The sequence below is a fragment of the Arachis hypogaea genome, chromosome 9, assembly GCF_003086295.3.
Source record: "Arachis hypogaea cultivar Tifrunner chromosome 9, arahy.Tifrunner.gnm2.J5K5, whole genome shotgun sequence".
NCBI classification, from domain to species: domain Eukaryota; kingdom Viridiplantae; phylum Streptophyta; class Magnoliopsida; order Fabales; family Fabaceae; genus Arachis; species Arachis hypogaea.
The window spans coordinates 2,350,989-2,376,203 of record NC_092044.1 but is presented as its reverse complement, the minus strand read 5'-3'; the positions used below and the strand labels follow the sequence as shown (position 1 = coordinate 2,376,203).

The 25,215-nt window shown below is 29.2% G+C and overlaps 3 long non-coding RNA genes and 1 other non-coding gene across 4 annotated transcripts; all 4 read left to right on the top strand.

Annotated features, from left to right (window-relative positions):
• The first annotated feature begins 286 nt into the window (after nt 1-286).
• On the top strand, nt 287-359 carry TRNAT-UGU (transfer RNA threonine (anticodon UGU)). The gene has a single exon. It is a non-coding gene; the product is annotated as a tRNA-Thr (tRNA).
• A 12,697-nt stretch (nt 360-13,056) lies between these two features.
• On the top strand, nt 13,057-14,430 carry LOC140174931 (uncharacterized). Its single transcript, XR_011865077.1, has 2 exons — nt 13,057-13,286; nt 13,880-14,430. It is a non-coding gene; the product is annotated as an uncharacterized lncRNA (long non-coding RNA).
• Nucleotides 14,431-17,507: 3,077 nt separating this feature from the next.
• LOC112712847 (uncharacterized) lies at nt 17,508-20,299 on the top strand. The gene is made up of 2 exons (XR_003157926.2): nt 17,508-17,667; nt 19,983-20,299. It is a non-coding gene; the product is annotated as an uncharacterized lncRNA (long non-coding RNA).
• Nucleotides 20,300-21,891: 1,592 nt separating this feature from the next.
• Nucleotides 21,892-24,884, top strand: LOC112712846 (uncharacterized). The gene is made up of 4 exons (XR_003811855.2): nt 21,892-22,073; nt 22,165-22,218; nt 22,295-22,451; nt 24,592-24,884. It is a non-coding gene; the product is annotated as an uncharacterized lncRNA (long non-coding RNA).
• Nucleotides 24,885-25,215: the final 331 nt, after the last annotated feature.

The following is a 25,215-nucleotide window of genomic DNA, read 5'->3' as shown; positions in this document are numbered from 1 at the left end:
TCTATATTAGTATATAATATATATTACTATATTAATAGTATATATTACTATATTAATCTATTAATATAATTACTGTAACTGTAATAGAATTTTTACAAATTCGAAATGATAATAAATAAAAGAAATGAAATATATATTTTTTTTCTAATTTTATTTAAATAAAAAATTTGTAATAATTGAATTATGACATATTCATTATGTTCGGAATAGCAAATTCCAAACTGTTAATAACTAAGATCCTATTAGTTTATTTAATTCCTATGCATGCGCATTTTCTTTTATATGAGCCTGCTTAGCTCAGAGGTTAGAGCATCGCATTTGTAATGCGATGGTCATCGATTCGATTCCGATAGCCGGCTTTTCTCTTTTTGTTGTTGTTTTATTTTTTAAAAATGGATAATGTCTTTTTTTTAGGAATCCAAAATTGGTGAAGTTTGATCTCTGTAGAACAACTCAAGAAACAAACCTCCTTTTTTCTCTATAAATAGAATAAGGTTCAGATATTGATAGAATTCATACAATTCTTCTTTGTACTACAATGCTTTTGTGAATTTCGCTTCATTTCTCATATCATATTTGTCATTTAGTTTAGTTTTAATTTCGATTTTTCATTTTTTAATTAAAAAGGGAGTCTTTATGTCACGCTACAGAGGGCCTCGTTTCAAAAAAATACGCCGTCTGGGGACTTTACCTGGACTAACTAGTAAAAAGCCTACAGTCGGAAGCGAATTTAGAAACCAATCACGCTCCGGTAAAAAATCTCAATATCGTATTCGTTTAGAAGAAAAACAAAAATTGCGTTTTCATTATGGTCTTACAGAACGCCAATTGCTTAAATACATTCGTATCGCCGGAAAAGCCAAGGGGTCAACCGGTCAGGTTTTACTACAATTACTTGAAATGCGTTTGGATAACATACTTTTTAGATTGGGTATGGCTTCGACTATTCCTCAAGCCCGCCAATTAGTTAACCATAAACATGTTTTAGTTAATGGTCGTATAGTAGATATACCAAGTTATCGCTGCAAACCTCAAGATATTATTACAGCGAAAGATGAACAAAAATCGAAAGCTCTGATTCAAAATTCTCTGGATTCAGCCCCACGTGAGGAATTGCCAAACCATTTAACCCTTCATCCATTCCAATATAAAGGATTAGTAAATCAAATAATAGATAGTCAATGGGTTGGTTTGAAAATCAACGAATTGCTGGTTGTAGAATGTTTCTTTCTAAGAGGTGGAATAGAATAACCCGGTTGAAGCGTAATGATCATACGTCTGTAATGCATTGTATGTCCCATAATAGGTCGCATTCTTCTACCCTTTACCGGTAGTCGATGACTATTCATAGCTATTACCTTGACACCAAAGAAGAGTTCGACCCAATGCTTTATTTCTGTCCTAGTTGATCCCGATTCGACATTAGAAGTATATTGATTTTTCACCAATAACCGAATACCTTTGTTTGTATATACTGCATTTTTGATTCCATTCATATTTGATTCCATTCATAAATAGATTTTCTTCCCTATGAGTTCTAGTCTCAATAAGAATACTAGTTTTTACTGTTCATATGTTATGATTTGAATATATCACACCAATTCGTTATGTATGGATGATGAGATTCCATTGATACAGAGCCAATCGTTCTTTTTTCTTGAATCAACCTTCTCAGTTTTTATTGACTCGGTGCTCTTGATTTGTTTATTTTGGGAATATATATATCTATATATGGATTTAGTTAATGTTGATGCTTTATTACACTTCCCCTTTTTATGAGATAACCATAAGACCTTTACATATTCGAATTCTATATCATTGATATATCTTTTTTCTTTCTTTCACCCTTCATTTTTATCTGTATATTCTTATTGCTTTACAACTTATAATCAGATTCGTTTTTCTTTTTTTTATCCAATATCTCAGTTGTTATAATTCTACTACCAAAATATGATATCTTGATTTTATTTCGATTTTTAGATTAATTCTTTAAATCCAGATAATGCGAAGCGATGAGTTGGTTAGTACTTAGTTATTAATGAATTCATCCTATAAGTCATTTATTTTATTGTCGAACTCTAACCACTCTAAAAAATCAACGAGTCACACACTAAGCATAGCAATTATATTTATATAAAAAAATTAATTGATATTTTTTATTCAATCTTATAAAATTTGGAAAATTATCATTTTTTTGTTTTACCGAAACAAGGAACCTTAAAGAAAAAGAAAAGGAGAATTGGATTATTCTTTGTTTATAAATATCCAAACTTTGATCCCTAATACGCCATAAATAGTTTGAACTGTATAGGAACAATAATCAATTTTAGCTCGAATGGTTTGTAGAGGAACTCTACCCTCTCTGATCCATTCGACACGTGCAATTTCTTTTCCGTCGATACGTCCCGTAATTTGTACTTGAATTCCTTTTGTCTCCGCCTATTGAGTTAATTCAATAGCTTTTTTCATTGCTTTACGAAACAAAACTCTATTCCTTAATTGCCCGGCTATAAATTCTGCAAGAATATTAGGATGCCCATAAGGATTTGCAATTCTTGTAATAGCAATGTTCAGTTTTCGGTTCACACAATTGAGTTTTTTTTGTAAATTCATCTGTAACTCTTCTATTCTTCCAGGCTTACCCTCAATTAATAACTTTGGAAATCCCATAGAGATTATGACTTGAATCAAATCAATTCTTTTTTTAATCTTTATCCCTGCTATTCCCTCGACACTAGAAGATATTCTTATATTTATTTTTATATAATTCTTGATATAATCTCGTATTTTTTATCTTCTTGTAGATTCTCTGAATAATTGATTGGTTGTGCAAACCAAAGAGAATCATGACTTTGAGTTGTACCAAGTCGGAAACCAAGCGGATTTATTTTTTGTCCCATAATTCTCCACTACTTTACATAAAATGATATGCCCTAGTTGTGCACTTTGTTTTTTTATATCCATTAGGCTTTTTATTTAAAAACATAATATAGCATCCCCTTTTGACTTAATTTGCTTCTGCAGAATAAACGCAAAAACTGGAAAAAGATACTCAATTCAATAAAACGTAAATTATAGTATCATAACCATTTCTTTATCCACATCCACAAATCTCATTTATTCCTATTCATGTTTTGTGTTGTGAACAGACATTTCTATTTATATAATTTTTATTTTATATTTTTCTAATATATAAATATTCTAATCGATCGAATTTGTTTGACCTAAAGATGATTCTAGTTTCTACTTTATCATAAGTAAGGTTATGCTTTTACTAAAAAAAGAAACATTTCTTATTTTTCAAATCGATTTTTCTTTTCATTTCTTTAGTATTTATTCAATTTTTTAATATAAAAAAGAAATTGTTTTATTTTTGAGTAATCTTATTATTATTAGAAGAACATGAAATTTCACCTTAACGACGAGACCTATTATCATTTTTCGCATGTCCTCGGAAGTTTAGAGTAGGTGAAAATTCGCCCAATTTATGGCCTACCATACGATCTGTTATATAAATAGGTAAATGTTCTTTTCCATTATGGATAGCAATGGTATGGCCAATCATTATGGGGATAATGGTAGATGTTCTGGACCAAGTTATTATTATTTCTTTTTCCGCTTTTGTGTTAAGCTTTTTTATTTTTCTTAATAGATGATTGGCTACAAAAGGATTTTTTTTAGTGAACGTGTCATAGTGAATCCCTCCTATTTTTTGTAAAGACGAAGAAACAAATTCGATTTTCTCTATTCTACTATTTACTACGGCGACGAAGAATCAAATTATCACTATATTTATTCCTTTTTCTACTTCTTCTTCCAAGTGCAGGATAACCCCAAGGAGTTGCGGGTTTTTTTCTACCAATTGGGGCCCTCCCTTCACCACCCCATGGGGATGATCTACAGGGTTCATAACTACTCCTCTTACTACAGGACGCTTACCTAGCCAACATTTAGATCCGGCTCTACCCAAAGTTTTCTGGTTTACCCCAACATTCCCCACTTGTCCGACTGTTGCTGAGCAGTTTTTGGATATCAAACGGACCTCCCCAGAAGGTAATTTTAATGTGGCCGATTTCCCCTCTTTTGCAATCAGTTTCGCTACAGCACCTGCTGCTCTAGCTAATTGTCCACCATTTCCGAGTGTGATTTCTATGTTATGTATGGCCGTGCCTAAGGGCATATCGGTTGAAGTGGATTCTTCTTTTTTTTTTTATCAATCAAAACCCCTTCCCAAACTGTACAAGCTTCTTCCAAAGCATACGGCTTTCTGGATGTAGATGATGATATCTATACAGATGGATCTTATATATATCACACAATGAAGTACCGCATGAGTGGATATATAGGAATCCAAATCCGCCGAATCACTCATGTTATGATCGTCTACATCCTAGGTCTTCCTGTTCCTTCATCTGGCTTATGTTCTTCATGTAGCATTCAGACCGAATGACTCTATGAAATTACGTCGCTACTTACGCATAGTTCGGGTAACGTAGGAGACATCTCTATTTTTCCCCCGGGGAATCCAATCCTTAGAATTACCACTGCTTAGCTTTCAATTCGCCTTTGACCATCAAATGAAATGTGAATAACCCGCCCCCCCCCCTTTGAAACAAGGGGCGCCTCTGGTTCTGTCGGTGCTTGAAACAATTTTGTCTTCTCCATATTACTATATCTCTAGAGTCAATAATTTTATATGAGGAACTACTGAACTCAATCACTTGCTGCCGTTACTCTTCAGTTTTCTGTTGAGGTCTATCCTATGGAGATATCTTTTAAAGTTATTATATAATAAAAATTTAAAAATACAACTTAATTTAAATAATTTAAAATTAAATTTTAGATCTAATTTTATTAAATATTTATCTTTTAGAAACTAATATTATAGAACTTATTTTTTAGGTACCAATATTATAATCTTATTTTTTTAATTTATTAATAAAAACTAGATATAGTTTTATTTTTAAATTTTAATATATGTAGTTGTTTCAAAACCAAATCTTTATTCGGTACCAAAAAACCAAATTTTAAAAGCCAAACTCAATTCCAAAACTGTTCTTTTGGTTTCAGTTTTCACATTTTTATTTTTAATATTGGGTTAACAAGTGTTTTTTTAAATTATATTTTATTGTGGTATTTTTCTAAGATGTGGAATGATTTAATTTACGGAGTACAAATCGGACCGTCCGATTTTTAAGAAGTACATAAATCGGACCGTCTGATTTGTGTTTAAAATATTAAAAAAAATTTGGAATACACAAATCGAACCATACGATTTATGTACTCCAAATTTTTTTTATTTTTTAAACACAAATCAGACGGTCTGATTTGTGTATCCCAAATTTTTAAAATTTTTTAACCACAAATCAGAGGGTCTAATTTATATATCTTCCATAATTTTAAAAAATACAAAAAATTACCATGTTAAGATATAACACTCCAGCCAGCTTCCGACCTCGCAACTTAGGCAATCTCCACCCTCTCTCGTGCTTTCCGCTTGTAGGTTCGTGTGGTTCAGGCTTCATCATTCGCTGCTATCTCCTCCTCAAGGAGCTCAGCAAGTTCTTCTTCAAGCTCGTCTTCTACCACACCTCTCTCTCTCCAGATACAAAACGCTGCATTTCTCCATCGAATGTTCTTGCTCTCTATGCATCGTATTTCGTGTTAGGATTTGGTTGAATTAGTCCCACATTGCTTAGGATAGCAAATGGAGTGGGTGGCCTAGGCTATAAATATGAGGCTAAGTTCTCCATTTGTTTTTGCACCAGTCAGAAACACTTTAAGCTTGTATCTGATTTTTCTTTTCCTCTGTACTCTTTGATTAGAGAGTGTTGTGAGGTGTAGTTAGATATTTGCTTTGAAAGAGTGTGGGTGTACTGGGGTGCCGGTGAGAGAAAGAAGTCTATGTGTTGTAACAATTTTCACATAGTGATATTCTCTGGTTGTCATTTGACAACGGCCGTGGTTTTTTCTCCGGTAATTGGAGTTTCCACGTTAAATTCTTGTGTTGTGATTGTGTCTATTTTATTTCTCTGTCAAAGGTGTTTTCTCAAGGGGGAATTGTGTCTTATTCCCAACAAGTGGTATCAGAGCTTCGGTTCGGTGGGATTTATTCTTAGTATGCTCTGTGGTTGCAGCCTAGTCTGACCTTCCACATCAGAAAAGAATTTTGTCCTGTGGCTTGAGGTTGATCTTTGGTTGCTGTTGTTGTTGCTGGAAGGCAGTGTGACACTGTGAGAGTGCAGTTTGGAAAAGGTTCTGGCTAAGGAAAGACTTGGTATTTAAGTGTGTCCATTGTGACCCACCTCTCTTTCCTGGGGACCCTTCCTAGTGCACGGTCTACAGTTGAGTTATACTATTCCAGTATACGGTTGCAACAATGTCTGGATATTCAAGTGCTGTGAAGCTTGAAATAGAGAAATTTGATGGAAGAATCAATTTTGGCTTGTGGCAAGTACAAGTCAAGGATGTGTTGATACAATCAGGTTTGCACAAGGCGTTGAAGGAGAGGATCTCTGGTATGAAGGATGAAGATTGGGAGGAACTAGATTTGAGAGCTGCAAGTGCTATTCGCCTGTGTTTGGCTAAGAATGTTCTTGCAAATGTGCAAGGAATGAAAACAGCCAAGGAACTTTGGGATAAACTCGAAGGGTTGTATCAGGCAAAGGGCATCTCAAATCGGTTGTTATTGAAGGAGCAGTTCCATAATCTACGCATGGATCACAATGTGAAAATCTCCGACCATCTTAGTGCTATCAATGGTATTGTCTCTGAATTAGAGGCAATTGGAGTGAAAATTGATGATGAAGATAAGGCACTGAGGCTCATATTGTCTCTTCCTTCTTCCTATGAGTATATCAAACCTATTTTAATGTATGGGAAGGAAACTCTGAATTTTGAAGAAGTTGCCAGTAAGCTCATTGCTGAAGAAAGAAGAATGAAAAATGAGGGTAGCACTTCATCAGATTTGGCGCTTGTAGCTAGAAGTGACAATTATGGAAAAGGAAATCGTGGAAGGAGTGTAACATGCTGGAAATGTGGAAAGTCTGGGCATGTAAAGAGAAATTGTCCAGGTAATGCGGTTTCAGAAAAAGACTCTCAATCTGATACTTGCAATATTGCTCTCTCTATGAGAGAAGATGATGTTCTCTAGAAGACAAGAAGTATCCTCATGGTATTACCGCACTGCCATGGATAAGGATGAGTTGTGGCAATCAGGTCCACAATTGCACACGGGCATTGGTTGGCGTTGAGATGCAAGGTGTGTGGCGGAGTTAGGTCGATGGCTGAAGAACTTCCAGGAAAAGCCAATTTGGAAGTTGCACCATGAATTTTCAGCAAGGTTTCGATCTGTACCAAGGCGAAATGCTTGGAGTGGTCTAATTCCAAGTGAGTATACTTTCATGGTGGAGTATGATAGTTCTCTGAACTATGATTGTCGGTATAGACAATGGCAGCAAAGAATTGTCGGTGTTGACAATGGAAGCTGAAGATGTGTGACTATTTCAATCAAGGTGGAGATTGTTAGGATTTGGTTGAATTAGTCCCACATTGCTTAGGATAGCAAATGGAGTGGGTGGCCTAGGCTATAAATATGAGGCTAAGTTCTCCATTTGTTTTTGCACCAGTCAGAAACACTTTAAGCTTGTATCTGATTTTTCTTTTCCTCTGTACTCTTTGATTAGAGAGTGTTGTGAGGTGTAGTTAGATATTTGCTTTGAAAGAGTGTGGGTGTACTGGGGTGCCGGTGAGAGAAAGAAGTCTATGTGTTGTAACAATTTTCACATAGTGATATTCTCTGGTTGTCATTTGACAACGGCCGTGGTTTTTTCTCCGGTAATTGGAGTTTCCACGTTAAATTCTTGTGTTGTGATTGTGTCTATTTTATTTCTCTGTCAAAGGTGTTTTCTCAAGGGGGAATTGTGTCTTATTCCCAACATTTCGATCTCTTGAACATTGCGTCAGATTCTTGAGTTTTATAGTTTAACTCTAAGCGCCAAAAACAAAATGGCATGATCGAATGAGCTTTGCCTTTTCAAGTAAAATTCGTGTGTAGCTGCTGCTGTTTCCGCTTGCTGGATTTGATTTCAAACTTTGTAGTTGTTGTTTAAAGCAATTTAAATCCGATTGAGTATTTGTCTTCTTTTACCTAATTGCTCAATTTGATTTTACTGTTTGGGTTCTTTAATGTATTGTTATGGTTCAAGGAATTTTGCTGAATTTGGAATACGTTAGGAGTATAATGCTCATGAATCTTAGCTCTAGTAACAGATGTTATTTTGGTTATGGCTTGATTCTTAACTGAATAGTTCAAGAAAAAATGCCTTAAATATCTTTAATATGTTTAAGAATATAATATATGCTTAGAGAGCTAATAATCACAATAAGCTTCTTCATGCAATATAGGTGTTGTTAAATTAACTCTTATAGTATTACCTTTAGTAGCTGGACTCTGTTTGGCAGTTAGAAAACTAATTCAGGTAACTAATTCTTGTATTCTTTCTAAACTTGTTTTCCATAGTCGTGTAAGTTGCAACTTTAGTTTGTATTTTGTGCTGCTAATGTGGTTTGACATTTCGCAATAATTAATCATAAGGTACTATGTTTAAATAATCAGTTTATGCATTTGTTTGCTTTTTTTTTCAAGACATACACTATCTTAATATAGTTCTCTTTTATCAATGTTTATTTTGTTAATTTATTTTAAAAATTGCAGGATATGCTTTGTAGTAAGAAATTAGTTCTATTGAAAAAATTAAGAACATCAGTTTAAAAGTTCAACAGAAAAGAATTAGTTCTATTAAAAAGATATTTCATGCTTTATATGAAAAGTTGACTTTCATACTTCTTTCAACCTTGTTTATTCTTGCAGAAGATGAGTTTGGGACAGACTTTAGTGATGATGAGGACGATAACATGAGTGATTGATATCTGGAATATATGTTTTTTTTATTTAGATTAAAAATTTTTTAGGTGAATTAATTAATACATTTTGATTTATTCATTATTTGTGACTTTTTTAAAGGTTTTTTTTGTTTTAATTTAATTATTTTTTATTTTAGTTTAATTATATTTATGGATAAAAGTATTTTAATAATAATTATTTTTAAATTTTTATTGTAATTAACTTTTTTTATGAAATCATTATACGTTTATAATTTAAATGATGTAATATGAAAATTTTGTTTTTTATAATGGTTTTAATATAGAAAATAGATCGTATAGAATTTATTTTCTAAAATATTTATATATTGAATAGTAAATTATTTTGTAAGAAAATTGTTTAAAATATTATATTAAACTTGCAGAAATTTTGTGCAAAAATAATTTTTTGTTTTGTATGACATTTGTTTGAAATACATAAATTATATTAAATTAAATTTGTCTGAAATTTAATCAAAAAGAAATATTTAATTTGTCTAAAATTTGTTCGAAAAAATATGTTATATTTGACTAAAATTGTTAGAAATTTGTTTAAAATAAAGTATATTTTTTGTTTGAAATTTGTTTGAAATACATTGCCTTTATGTTGGTTAATCTGTTTAAAATTCGTCTAAAATACATCATAATAGTTAGAAATTTACCAGATAAATGCCTATTCAAAATCTGTCACAAAATTGTCTGAAAAAAATTTCGGATAAAATTTAAGACAAAATGTAAATTAGCAACAAGGGTTTTTGAGACGAAAAAAATTGTTTCAATTTTTTTCGAAAAAAAAAATTGTCTCTAATTTGATCGAAATTTATTTCAATTTCGTCTCAAAATTCGTCCGAAAAATATGAATTTTTAGTAGTGGGTATGTTTTATGAAAAATAAATATGATAAATATTGAGGACCAGTTGACAAATTTAATCCATTGTTACTTGTTGCTGTTTTATTGGATCTTCGATACAAATTAGATTATCTCTATTGGTGTCTAGAGGATGTTTATGACAATAAAGTGTCTACTAGCATGAGTAATTTTATTAAACTCACATTGGATACCTTATATAAGTTTTATGAAAAGAGGTTGCAGATGATAAAGGAAGGAATGATGATAGAAATTCATTTAGAAATGTTTTAGATGACAATATTAAAGTCTCAGTCTGAAAATAGAGTGAATATGTGAAAAAATAAAAAAGAGAGAAGACTACTAATGTAGATAGCAAGTCAGATGTGGAGAGATATCTAGCCAATGATATTGTGGAATATGAGAATTTTGATATATTGACTTGGTGGAAAATGAATACTTCAAATTAAAATGTAGGATTTTTTCTCTCATAGTCCATGACATCTTAGGTATTTCGATTTCAATTGTTGCTTCTGAATCATGCTTTAGCACCAGTGGACGTGTGCTTGATATCTTTTGCAACTCTTTGTCACCGTTAATGGCTGAAATTTTGATATGCACTCAAAGTTATTGGTTGTTCCCTTCTAAACAAAGAGGAGAAGATCAAGAATTTGATCAATTTGATAGCAGTCAAAAGATTGTTGAATATACATTTATGATATCTTTATTATTATTTGTGACTTATTTATTTCAAATAATTATCTTTTATATGAAAAATAAGTAATTTTATATGTTTTGTAAGTTTCACTAATACATCCACATCACAAGGAACAAGTTGACAACATTAATGGCAATTAATGGATGATAGCTATTCTTCCGTAAAATTTAAATATGTAAACATTAATATTTTGTGCTATTAGTCATTATAAGACTATAAGTTTATGTTTTGTGTTTAAAAAGTATAAGATTTTAGACTAATGTATAATATTTTATGTTATTTATATTGACTTAAATATTTAGTGTTATTAGACAATATTAATATTAATTGTGGTTATGTTTTAATTTTAGAGAATAGTTAGTTTTTGTTATATTTTTTTAAATAAATTTTATCATATAAAATTATTATTAACAGTCTAATTTTTACTCGATATAATTATGATGTAAAAATTTTTAGATTTTATAAAATCTAAAATTGAATTAAAATCTAACAAATAAAACTGTTATATATTTTAAGCTGAATCTAAATTAAATCAAATCCAATTTTACGTTATCCATGTACACCCCTATAGCTTCATCATTGTAACCTTTCATAAATACTAAGAATCATTATTATTAATAGCTAGCTTTGTCAATTAAAATTTAATAAATACTAAGTGACACATACTTTTTAGCCTTTCATAAATATGAAGTTTTTACCTCTTTTGTTTCTTAAATATGTAACTGATTATTTGAATAAACTGAGATATATTAAAATGGGTTTTATAGCTAGTTGAAATTTTATACTAAAGATAATATTATTATGATATTAAATAAACACACAAAAAAAGTCTTTCAATTAAAAGATTTTATTTTACATTTTTAATAAGTATTTTCAAAACACCCCTTAACAAATCCAACACGCAGAGACAAATCCACTACTTTAATTTATCCAAGTGAATAGCTCACTACGAAAAACCACGAATAGTGATCAATTATTATTAACAGCGAAATATAAAGATATTATATTGTTAATGTTTGGTCTCAAATATATAATAAATTAAGACAATGAGTTATAGCTCAAATGACATAATTTTTTTATACTCAATTAAAAAGTTGCGAATTCGAGTCTTCTATCTTTGGTAAAAAAAATATATAATAAATTAAATGTTGTTTTAGAAAAGTTAAAGAGTATTAATTAAGAGAGAGAGAGTGCCTGTAAGAGATAAAAGTGTAAAAGAATGATTTCATAAGGGTAATGTCTTAAAATTAATTTAATTTATCAAAAATCAAATATTTGTAATATGATGTAAATTTTCAAATGATTATTTGAAGAATTTCGTTTAAATTCGTTGTCCTTTAAAATTTGACAATAATATGAAATGCTCAACTTAGGGGTGCACAGACCTGGTCCGGCCCGAAGGTCCGGTCCGGGCCCGAACACTTTAGGGGCTAATTTGGTGTGATTTCATCGGATTTAGGGCCGGGTTAGGGTCTCAAAAATAGACCCGGTCATTATTTCGGGTCGGGTCCGGGCCATAGCTCGGGTCACCCGAAGTCGGCCCGGTGGCCCGGTCATCATACATAATTAATATTTTGTGTTATTAGTGATGGATCATGACTATTTTTATGTAGAATTTAAGTATTGTACACCTTAATATTTTGTGTTATTAGTCATTATAAGACTATAAGTTAATGTTTTATGTTTAGAATGCATAAGACTTTAGACTAATGCATAATATTGTGTTATTTGTATTGATTTAAATATTTGATATTATTAGACAATATTAGTATTGATTGTGATTTTGCTTTAGTATTGATTGTGGTTATGCTTTAATTTTAAAGAAGGATTGATTCTTGTTATATTTTTCTAAGTAAATTTTACCATGTTAAATAATGGTTGGAGTATTGGAAATTTGGATATTTTTACATGCTAGCTTACAAGAAGATATCAACGTAATGTAATGTTAATGGCCCGGTTTTCACCTGGTTTTCACCCGGTATAATTGTAGCCCGAAAGTGTACTGATTCCATCGGGTCTAGGGTCGGGTTCGGGTCTAATAAATAGACCCGGTGTATATTTCGGGTCGGGTCTGGGTCCCATCAAACCCGGCTTCACCCGACCCATGTGCACCCCTAGCTCAACTATATGGAGGCACAAGAGTAAAGGTCCAGCGTGATATTAGAGCGCTTATTATTTCGTGAGAAATGTTAGGGAGACAAAAAAAAACAGTCAGAATTTGTCTTATTTAATTTTTATTAATTGTCACAATAATTAATAAATGCTAAATAATATAAGTTATGACTATTTTTGACTGATTTTCTTTGGTTACCAAACATTTTTGTCTTTGCTAAATTGTTGTTAGAAAGAAATCGAAAAATCACTATAATGTCCAATCATTAATATTTATTATTAATAAAATAGAAAATAGCGACGGAAAATTAACTACTGTTGTTTTTTTAGTCAAAAAAAACTATCTTTACAATTGTAGTTTTTTTCTTGATATACAGTGGAATTAAAATTTTAGGGATAAAATTGGTGTACAATATAAAATTTCAAGGAGTACTTTAAAAATTTAGTCTGCATATATATGTATGGGCCCAAATTAAAATATAAAATATCATATACTTTCAAATTCTTTTAGTTTAGACTTCAAATGAATCTCCACTTATATATACCTCTCTCACTTCTATTGGATTTGCATTCACAAAGAACATAAAGAAGAATATATAATTATATATATTCCGGTAACTTGTTAAAAATCTAAGATGACCAAGTTATCTTTGGGAAACATTCTCGTACTTGTACTTCTAGTTTCAGGTTCATTATTATTTTTTCATATCTCGTAATTTTCTCCTCTTTTGACTGAGTTTAAAATGCTTAAAATATTTTTTTTTTCAATTTTCAAATAAGGAAAGCAATAAGTACAAGAAAGTTAAAAAGAAAAAAGATTTCATAAACAAAAGAAAAAAAAAATGACACACACGGCAAGTGTGATGATAGAAATCTCTGAATTTTACATGTTTAATTCCAATAAACATGCATGATATCTTTTTATGTATAATTCATCGGTTTATTTAATTTTAATTCAAATTAACTTAATTTCATATATAATTTTGGAGGTTCAAACACATCCAAATTAAAGAGTATATTTTCATTGTCATTTATGCTTCCTACTTATAAAATACATGTAACGTTTTATTATTAATCAGAATAGTACATATGTACTAAACACTCTTGATATAAGTATAAAAATATGATATTAATTAATAATTACGTATTTAAATTTTTTTTTAATTAATAAAAAAACTTATTGGTTATTTTTAATAAAAACGGATGAAAATAAATTTTATTATAAAAAATATACACATAGCGAAATTTACTTTAATTAGGTTTGTTTCAATATTTTGTAGTTGTGTGGATGAAAAGTACAGTGGCCGATGATGATGATGATGATGAAGAAGAAGTATTGAGCCTCTGTGTAATAGATTGGGATGACGAAGATTGCAACAAAGGCATGTTTGAAAATTGTCTCAAAGAATGCGCAGAGAAATATGGTTCTATGGCCTATGATGCACATTGTGAAGAAGGACGATCCCGTTGTGCATGCATGTTTGAGTGTCCTGATATATAACCTATTAACCTTTAATTTGTTTATCAAAAATGAAAAAAAATCCCTGGTGGTAATTAATAATATTGATCAGTAGAGAGTTTTCCTAAGACTAGTTATTATGAAGTGTAGGAGTATGTGATTATTTCCCAAAATCCATGCATAGACAAGTTTGGCATAATAATTTTCTTTTAAACCAAAAAAAAAGATGAATTTAATAAAAGTTTAGCCCAAAAAAATCTCGTCAGAGATTTTAATAGGATCTTTTATTTAAATTAAATAAATATTATATGTACATTTATGTGTAATTTGTATTATATTTATCAAATAAATCATGTTACACATTAGTGAGAACGTGAATATACGCTCTAATTACGTAAGCGTTTTTGTATTTCTCTCTTTTTCTTTTTTTTATGCGTTTCTTCTTCTTTTGCTTTGCATGTTTTCTTCTGATAATCATTCTTTTATTGTTGTTGTTAGTTGTTGCGTTTTTTTTCCTCCTCCTCTTAGTGATTTTGTAGTATTATGCGTTTCTTCTTCTTTGTTTATTTTTTTTATTTTTATTCTTGTTAAGAGAGTAAAATCAGAAGAATAATGAGATGGTAAAATATGAAAAACAAGATGAATAAGAAAAGAAGAAGAAAATGATAATGATGAATATGAAGAAGAAGGAGGACGAAGAATTTTAAGTTCAGTGCATTCTGGTTTAAACTTATTTTAAATTAAGTTTGTTTGGAAATCGTCATCATTGAGAAATTTTGGTACATTCTATATTTGAACTATTATACATATAAAAAGAAGACAAATAATAATGATAACGATGATGATAATAATGATGATGGAGGAGGAGGAGGAGAAAAAAGAAAAGAAAGGAGGAGATCGAAGAAATTAAAATGAGAAAAAAAGGAGGAGGAGGAGATGGAGGTGGTGGTGACGGCGACGATAACGAAGGAGAAAGATAAAAAGAGGAGGAGGAGGAGGAGATGATGATGATGATGATGATTATGATAGAGAAGAAAAGGAAGAGGAGGAGGAGTTTTGAGTTATCATTAAGTAATTTCGGTGCATTATGGTCTGAATTTATTTTAAACTGAGTTTGTTTGTGTGTTATCATCATTATGAAATTTCGGTGCATTCTGGATTTGAACTATACATATAAAAAGAAGACGACGATAGTGATAATAATGATAACAATGATGATAATAATAATAATGGTGGAGGAAGAAGAAGAAAAAGAAAGATGAGATGGAAAAATTTAAAATGAGAAAAGAAAGAGGAGGAAGAGAAAGAGGAAGAGGAGATGGAGGTGATGACATGGTGACGGTGACAACGATAATAATAAAATAGAAAGATGAAGAAAAATGAGGAAAAAAAAGAAGAAGAAGAGGAGGAGAAAAAGAAAAAGCAGCAGTATTAGAGGTGGAAAGAAGAAAAAGAAGAAGAATTAATAGACATTATTTTTTTTCGTTTATTTGTCTTACGCTATTATTCACTTTTAGGGTTCACTAAAGATGGAACTCTTAACTATTCGAAAATAGAGCTTTAATATTATGCTATGAAACTACTCATTTCAAAAGTTTAAGTTGATAGAAAAAGACAATATTATTGATTATATCTCTAACACTTATATTACCAAATTATGTAATGTGCCACATTGTAATAATTTTAAAATGTTAGAAACTTAAATAAAATGTTTAAAATGTTAAAAATAATTTTAAAATTTGACGTAAACGTTGGAAATAAAAACGATAAACTCTTTTATTTATACTATATATTATTGTTTAAAGCTAAATAAGAAATCTCTTAAGAAAATTAAAGATGAATAATAAATAAGTTTAATCTAGCATAGCTCTAAATTGTGATGATACTAATAACAATGTAGAGAATTGTATTATAGTATATTTATAACATACTCATGGAATATTCCATATGTGAAATGATACCTCATCCATGAATAACATAACTGTCTTTTGATATTATAATGCTAAATATTAAGCAATTAGCTGTTTTTTTTTTTCAATTTTATCTTTAATGATTTCTCTCTACTTACACCTAGCTGTTTTACATTTTACAAAATTAATTGTTCTTTCAAAATAATATATTTTTCTTTAATTATGTATGTAATTTTAATATCTTTTATTATGTGCTAGTGTTGCAATTCAATATTGATTTTAGTTATTCTACACTCTCTGTCCTCGTTTTTGTTCTTGCATAGGTTCTTCTCCCACAAGCTTGCACTCCAAAAACCTTTAAAATTTTATAGCCTTTCATAAATACTAGAATTCATTGTTAGTTGAGTATTTATTTATTAACTTAACGTTAACTTGTGTGTTTTGGTAAGTTGTAACATAAGCATATATAGCTTTGTAAAAATTAACCTTTCATAAATACTAAGTGGTATATACCTTTCCGTAACAGTTCATAAATAAAAACTTTTTACCATTTTTTGGTATTTAAATAACGCTTTATCTAAATAAATAATATATTAATTAAAAATTTCAATTTTCATATTTTTATAATCAGATATTTAATTTTGTACTCATATTGTGTGAATTTATTTTTAAAAAATATTTATTTTAAAATATTTTTTATTAAAAATAATTTGGTATATATACCGAACTATTAAAAACAACTATATATACCGAAACAAATCCACTTTTTTCAAGTAGATGGTTATTTTAATAGGAAGATGCAATATTGTTATTGTTACTTTCGGTCTCAAATAAGGGTTGTTTTAGAAATTTAAATAATATTAATTATTTCCATCAGCAATATTCGTATAGAATCGAGGAGAGAGAGTGTGTGTAACTTGAAAGGGAAAATTAATAGAGAAATGTTAGGGGTGAAAGCTTTTAGACTAAAAAAATAGGAGAATTAATTAATGATGTTAGTTCAAAAGTAAGGTAAAAATAAAGAAAAATGTTGTTTGCATAAGTGTATGAAAAGATGATTTCACAAGGGTAATATCGTACAATTAGTTTTAATTATTTATCCGAAATTGTAATTATGCGTTTAATTTATGTGTGTAATTATAACTAGGCACTTATTTGAGGCCGAAGTATTAATTCAATTGTTATAATTACTCTACAAAATTATATATGTAAATTTTTCAATTGATTATGTATAATTTATGAATAATTTAATTTAAAAATTCTTGTCCACTAAATATGTTGTGTGTATGGCCCCTAGTTAAGAAATATAATAAAATAATGATTATGCTATGTATACAATAAAATTATCTATCAGTATAAAATATATATTAAAATATAAAATATATATTAAAAATAAATTAAATTACACATATATATTTATATATAAATATATTGATGAATGATAAATTTTAGTGATTGATTTTAGTGTACAAATAGTATTTTATAAAATAAAGTATCATAATTAATTTAACTCTTAATTAAGACTTAAAGTGAATAATCTCTGCCACTTATATATATATACCTCGCTCGCTCCTTAGATTTGTATAGACAAAAAAAAAAAAAACCTAGAATAAGAATTTTATTGATTCACACTAACTTGTTAGAAGGATGTCTAAGCTATCTTTGGGAAACATTTTCTTATTTATGTTTCTGGTTTCAGGTACATTATTTCTTATTTGAAATGCTAAAATATATATAAGTTTTCTTTCGCTCGATACTTGTGAGTGCGTGTTTGATATTCAAAATGAATAAATCAGTAACAATAAGAAAGTTATAAAAAAGAAAACTATAAACAGATGAATAAAAAAGATATTACAAAAATGCAATTCGCCAAACCTTAGTAAAACAAATTAAAGTGGATTTTATGTATTTTGTGTTCCTTAAAAAAAATTTCTAGTGGGTGAATTATAAGGTATAGATATAAATTTATAAATATTCTATTTTATTCACAAGCAAATAACACGCACGTAGCTTAAGTGTTTGTAAATCCGGAAGATAACCTAAAAAAGAAAAGGTGAAATTATAGTTAATACACTTTAATTACGAAATGTTGTTTTTATGAAGAAAAAGAAAAAAAAATATGAAAGTAACACGAAATTCATTCTTAAAGATGGTATGTATATAAAATTGAAAGAGATATTAAATACACTTTTCATACTTTTTTAATCCTTTTAATGTTAAAATTTATTTTTTATTGTATTTAAAAAATAAGATTTATTATTAAAATATTATTTATTATATTTTTAAAATAAAGTAATTACACACATAAATTCAATATATCTTTTTAAAAAATAATTAAAGCATTGTTAAATTAGTTTGAACAACTTAAAAAAGTAATTGACAAAAATAACATTAATTTAATATTAACTAAATTTATTTTATTTTAACTAACGGATGAACATGCAATAATAATACTCTAAATTAATTTTCAATAAATTTATTTCAAATAAATTAGTACTTAATAAATAAATATTAATATAACAGTTCATGCTATTTTATAAAATTAGATAAATCAATTTCAAATAATATAAGAGGACAAATTAATTTTTTTTTTCTCAAATTTTAGATAATATAATTCTTTTATCATATTATTTTTATAAAAAGTGAATAAAATTGGTACTTTTTAAATAAAATTACAAACTAATTTAGGTTATCTTGTTATTTTATTATACTAATATATCTAATATTTTATTTGTCTTTAAATTTTTATTATTATGTCTGTCCAAATTTTGAATATTAATTTTTTTATTTAGGTTTTAAATTTTAAAATTTTTGAAATTTAAGTTGCATCTTATCCAAATTTTAAAATTTAAAATTATTTTAATTTAAAATTTTTAAATTATTAAATTTTTTCAAACCAAAATAAATTGATGCAATCCAAATAATAATTATTAGAATCAGAATGGATAAAAAAATAAATTTAAATTAATATAATGTAAATTCTTATCATTTGAATCAAATTTTATTAGATTGAAACATAAAATAAAATCAATATAATCAAGATTATAATAAATTATATTAATTTTATTTTTAAAATTAATTTATATATATTACATTCCAAAAATGCTATATAGTGTATACGGAAAAAATATAAATATCTTTTAATCTTTAAATAATTTAAAACATATATAAATAACTATAAAATATGAAGTTTAACCTTGTTAAAAGCTCCATTCGGTGCATACATATTTAAATCCTTATCATCATCTTTTAACAAATTCTATTGTTAAGGCCTTAAGAGATAAAGCTGTATTACTATTTTAAAGTTGCGATTAATTTTTTTCAACGGAGTAACGTTTCACGCGTCAGTTACTTTAATGACAAAAAATAAAAAATAGAAAAACATGGACAAAATTTTGATTCTAATTTAAATTATAAATTCAAATCCAGATATAGTTTTGGAGTTTTAAACATACCCAAATCATTGAGTACCGTCTGCTATTTACTAAAAAATAAAGCTGTATTACTATTGTCATAAAACTACACATTTTAAAGTTTAAAATGATAAAAGAAGGTAATATAAATAATTATATATATTATTTATGTTACTTTTTTTTATAAGTCTAAATTTTTGAAATGGGTAATTTTATAACATAATATTAAAATTTTATATTTAAATCTTTGATGAGTGTTAAAAATAAAAAAATAATATAAGACAAATAATATATATATATATATATAACAAAAAATCCAACAAATCCAAGAAAAAATTTTATTTGAAGAAAATATTAAATATATAATTATTTATATTGTCTCTTTTTATTAATTTAAATTTTTGAGATAAATAATTTTATAACAATTAAATCAATTTAAAACAATATATAATCTATTAATTAAGAAAAAAAAGGTGGTCAACACTTTCTTTTTTATTTTTGTTAGTTTTAAACTAATTGTAACTAATTTTTTTACTTTAAAAGTATTAACTCTCCTACTTAATTAGTATATATTCTTCTTTAATTAATATATGCTTTGTAGTTGTGTGGATGACAAGTATAGTGGCCGCAAAAGAAAAAGTGGAGACGTGCACAGAGATTTGGGATGACGAAGATTGCAAAAGAGGCAACCCTTTTAGTAATTGTCGCATCAATTGTGAAGAAAAATATGGTCCTTATACCTACGGTGCAGGTTGCTTAGAATATGAATCTTTTTGTGTATGCTCGCATATATGTTAAAACTTAAAAGTAATAATAAGGTGGCTATTTATGTAAAAATACTTTTTATGTAAAACTAATTGCTGAGATTTCGATATGTGTTATGTTAAGTAAGTTAATCAATTATATTATTTCTTTAAATATTTTTCGACTATTATTTTTACATAAAAATATTATTATATAAATTATATAATTGTCGAAAAATAATTCTTTGGAAACTCGATCACTTGAAAAGGGTCGGTTTCTGAAGTTTAAAGCTTCAAGTTTCTTCCTCTATCCTTTGTTTATAAAAAAAAAAAATTAAAAAACAAATAAAAACCCTAGTGATAAATAAAGTTATTAATAATCAATAAAGAAGCATCTTTGCTGTTGAAAAAAGCAAAAGAATTGAAACTTAGATATTGTATATTATGGTCGTAATATATTTGTAATGAGAATCTCTCTATCTTTATTAGATGTTGGAATATAATGAATTATCATATATTTATAAAGTTCATAAGTACGTGCTAATATGAATCGGCATTGAAAATGGAATTATTGAAATTAGTAATTGGAATATAATCTTCGGATAGAAAAGATCAGAGAAATTAATTAGAAAGAAGAGAAAAATGATTTATGATAAAAGAAAGATATTTTATAATTTACACATTATTTATACGTGTTATCATCTTTTTAAGAAAAAATCTAAGGGTTAACACTTTTATTATAATTTGGCCAACACTTAACTAACAACAGAAAAGTCAATAATCTCATACTATTAGCACATGTAACTTTACACCATTAAAAACACTAATGATAACTAATTAATAGCTACAAATTACAAAATTCACTAACTCTCTAACTCTCTTCTATATCTAATATTTGATGAAATGAAACTGATATATATCATCTTAGAATTAAATGCGATATCACTTTATTGGAAGAGGAGTGGTAGGGGCCAACAAGTTTTATGATTTGTAGCTATCAATTAGTCATTATTGATATTTTTAATAGTATGAGATTTCATCTAATGGTGTTGTAAAGATATCAGACCTAAAGAAGAAGTTTAAGGAGAGAAGAGTTGAAGAATAAAGAAGGAGAGAGAGCTAGCAGAGTAATTCTGTTCTTTGTAATTGGAACTGTGAGAATGGTAAAGTTAAATTTCTGATAAGTTCAACAAGAGTACTTATAGCACAGCTGTCACATATTGTGAACCACACGTGCTTAACTGACTGAACTAACAGAAATATAACTAACTGGGTTAACTAAGCTAACTAACTGTGTGAGTGTGAGCTAACTAAGCTAACTGAACTGAGCTAGCTAACTGACTTTTACTCTATCATCTTACTCTATCATGACCCTTGCTAATAATCAACTTCCCTTCTGGTGCTTTGGACTTGCCAGACTTATTAAGCTCATTAGTTAGCTTGCTGTCATAACTCCTGCTGTTGCTGCGTTTTTCTTTTTCTTTTTTTCCTTCTTTTCCTAGTGATTTTGTAGTATTATGTATGTAAATCCCGCTAAAATCGGTAAATAATTAGTCAATAAATCGAATTTTCAATAGAAAAATTAAAAATGCAAAACTAATATCAAAATAGGATAGAGCTCGTCGAAACGAGAATTTTGATACCAATTTCAAAAAATTTGGCCCAAAATTGAGTCGGATGGGCTAGACTGATTGAACCGGACCCAAAATGGGCTCAAGGCCCAACTGAACCCAATCCATTAAAGAAGCACAGCTTCTTATTTCCCTTCTTCTTCATTATTCACGCTGGGAAACATTTCATAGGGGGAAGAAGAACACAAGCAAAAAACCTAACCCTCACTTTAATTTCAAATTCATGTAACTTTTGATTCGGAGCTCTGATTGACGAACCATTTGCGACCACGCGTTCACCGCGACAAGCTCTACGAAACCCATAGAACAATTTAGTAGGTAATTCATTATTTTTTTCTCAGCCAACTTCCCCTAATTTCGAAAATTCATGAATAATTAAGTTAAAAATTGTTCAATTCTTGTGTTCTAGGTTCAAGTTAGCTTCCGGAACTTATGGGTTCAAGCTATTGAGTATATGGATATGGTAAGGATACCCTAACCCTAGCTTAATCTTGTATTTATTATGGAAAAACTGAAATTGAAACATGTATATGTATTAGGTGTAGATTAAGTGGGTATATAAGCATTGGAATTGAATTGGGATTACTTGGAAGTTTGTTGATGACCAAGTCTTGTTTTGGGGCTGTTTGATTGAGCTTGGAGGGCTGTAATTTTGAATTGTGAGGCTGCCTTGGGTGAATTAAGTGATCGGCCAAGGTATGGTTTAAGTTTCGCACGTTTAATATTTACGGTGTTGTGAAAACTTAGGTTAGAGGAACCATAGGATAAGTTGAATTGTTTGTTGTATTTAATGATTAACCTTGTAATGTTGTTGGAATAGATTTGTTGGTGGATTTATATATTGGAATTATGAGGTGTGAAAGTTATTAATGGTGTGCTCTTATATTTATTTATGATGGATTATGATTGGTGTTTGTTAATAAGGATGTAGAGTTGTGTTGTGGTGGTATTACATATGCTGTAACTAACTATGTAATGATCGGAATTGCATAAGACTAAGTTTGGACTAAACTTGGGAATATAAGGAACTAAACTGGAAAATTTGGGACCTTTTTGTTAAATATACAATTTATGCCAAATTTTTAAAGTAAGGTTGTTAAATCTGTCCTGCAGCAGAAAAGGTCAGACAGAGCAGCAACTTGTTTGTCTTGCTGCGACTTCTATGAGTTGATTTTTGGAGCAAAACCAATTTTGTTATAAAATTTGATTAACTTTCTTTATTTATTTAAAACTTCAGAATTTTAAGAGTTAAGGATCGGGAGTTGTGAATTTTTGAATGTTGATAGTCAAAGCTGAAAAGAAACAGATTTCAGCAAGCTATGCATCAACTTCCAATGCTTGTAACTCCTAAAATTGAATAGCAATTGGATTGCAACTAAGACACACTTGTTTCTGCATTAGTTAGGAGTTCCCAAACCAAATTTGAGCTTAATTGGAGTTTTGTAATAAAATTTATTCAAATTGAAAGGTACTAAGCTTGTTGGTTTCTAAAATAGATTTTGACTCATTTTTACTTAACTTCCAGGTAATGTAAATTCTTCATTAAAAATGATATTAACTCAGAACCAATTGAGAAAGAAACCTGGATGAGTGAAGTTGAACTACATTAATTTTTAAAGTCATTGAATTTAACTTGGATTTTATATTGAATTTTGAACATCACATGTTGCTGCTGTTTTTCTGATTTTACGCACTGCAGAGCAGTCACAGTTTTTCCTTTATTCATGAGGCTAGAGAAATCAGAAAATTATGATCTTTAGTTTGTTAGAAAGCTTATTTTAGATGAACGCCTGGACATAAAGTTTGTGCAATTCCGAGTTTATTTGCTATATTAGTAACAGAAAAGAAAATAGAGTGTCGAGGATGTCTTAGTGATAGTCATGGGTCCGAGAAGTCAAAGGTTAATTTTCGTGTTATGTGAATGATTTAGTGTTAGAGTTAGGTTGATTTTAAAATTATTCGATATTAAAAAGGTTGAGAAGAGTTTGATAAATAGTTTGGTCAAGACCCGGAAGGTGTAATTGAGATGAATTATAAGGGAATGATGATGAAAAATGTGAAAGGGAGGTTGTTAATAAAAGGAGTTAACATGCCATGGCTTGATGAATGATTAAATAATGATTATGACTATGAAATGGCTTATGAATGATGATATCTGAGATACGAGTTTTTCTAGGTAAAAACCGTGGCTCGCCACCACGTGTTCCAGGTTGATTCTCGATACTCTGTTAACCCTACGTCGTAAGGGTGACCGGGTACATATAAATTTCCGGGTATGGATAACCCCCATTGAGTGATTTATATGATGATTGAATGTGAACTCTATGCATAGACTCTTGGGGATGCGCGACGGGGGATAATCTAAGGTTTTCGGACTTGTCGGGTTGGCTGGATAACCGACAGATGGGCCCCATCAGCCATAGGACAGACATGCATCATATGCATTTGTTTGTTTTGATTGCTATGCATTTCCTGGGTTTGCCTAATTGATATATATCACATGCTATCTGTTATACTTGCTATTTGTACTATCTGCTCATTACTTGTGCGTGACACTGTTTGGTTGCTTGTTTCTATTGCATTGTGGATGATGGAGGGATGGAAGAAATAAAGAAATGGTTTGGTGTTATATTAGGATTGAAATTGAGTAAGTTAGGTAGATTTAGAATACCTACCCCTATTTATAGCTTCTAATTAGTAATTAAGTTGGATAATTGTATAACGGAGTTCTAGGATTGCCTATGGCATTTTCAAGACCTTATTTATTATGCGCGTGGCACTTTTACCATGCTGAGAACCTCCGGTTCTCATTCCATATTGTATTGTTGTTTTTCAGATGCAGGTCGAGAGGCTCCTCGCTAGGCGTCTAGATCCTGGAAAGCGAAGTAGTTCTTGGGTGTATTTTGGTTTCTATTTGTATATATGTATATATATGTGTAGCTTACTCTCCAAGTAACTTATGTACGCTGCTCCTCTTAGAGGTTGAGGGAGAGATAGGAGTTTACTTTGATATTTTGGTATATTTTGGGGACACTTATGTATGTTTATATGTATATATGTATCCTCCGGCCAGCCTTAGCTTCGCAGGCTGAGTCAGGGGCTAGTTATGCTGTTCCTTGGCTTCTCTTTATCCTTTCGTTTATTGTTTTATCATGTTCCTATTAGGTTTCTTAGCACGCAAGTAATTCAATTTCCCGAGCGTTACGCTTTTTATTTTGCGATTTTGTTTTACCCGTTTTTCAAGGCTCCTAGTTAAGTATCTCTTTTCCTATTATATATATATATATATATATATATATATATATATATATATATATATATATAATTCTATTTTTGGAGGTCGTAATACCTTACTATCTTAGTCTTATGACTTAAGCATAAGATTTAGTATAGTAGGATGTTACAATGTATTTTTTTTTATTCTTGTTAAGAGAGTAAAATCAGAAGAATAATGAGAATA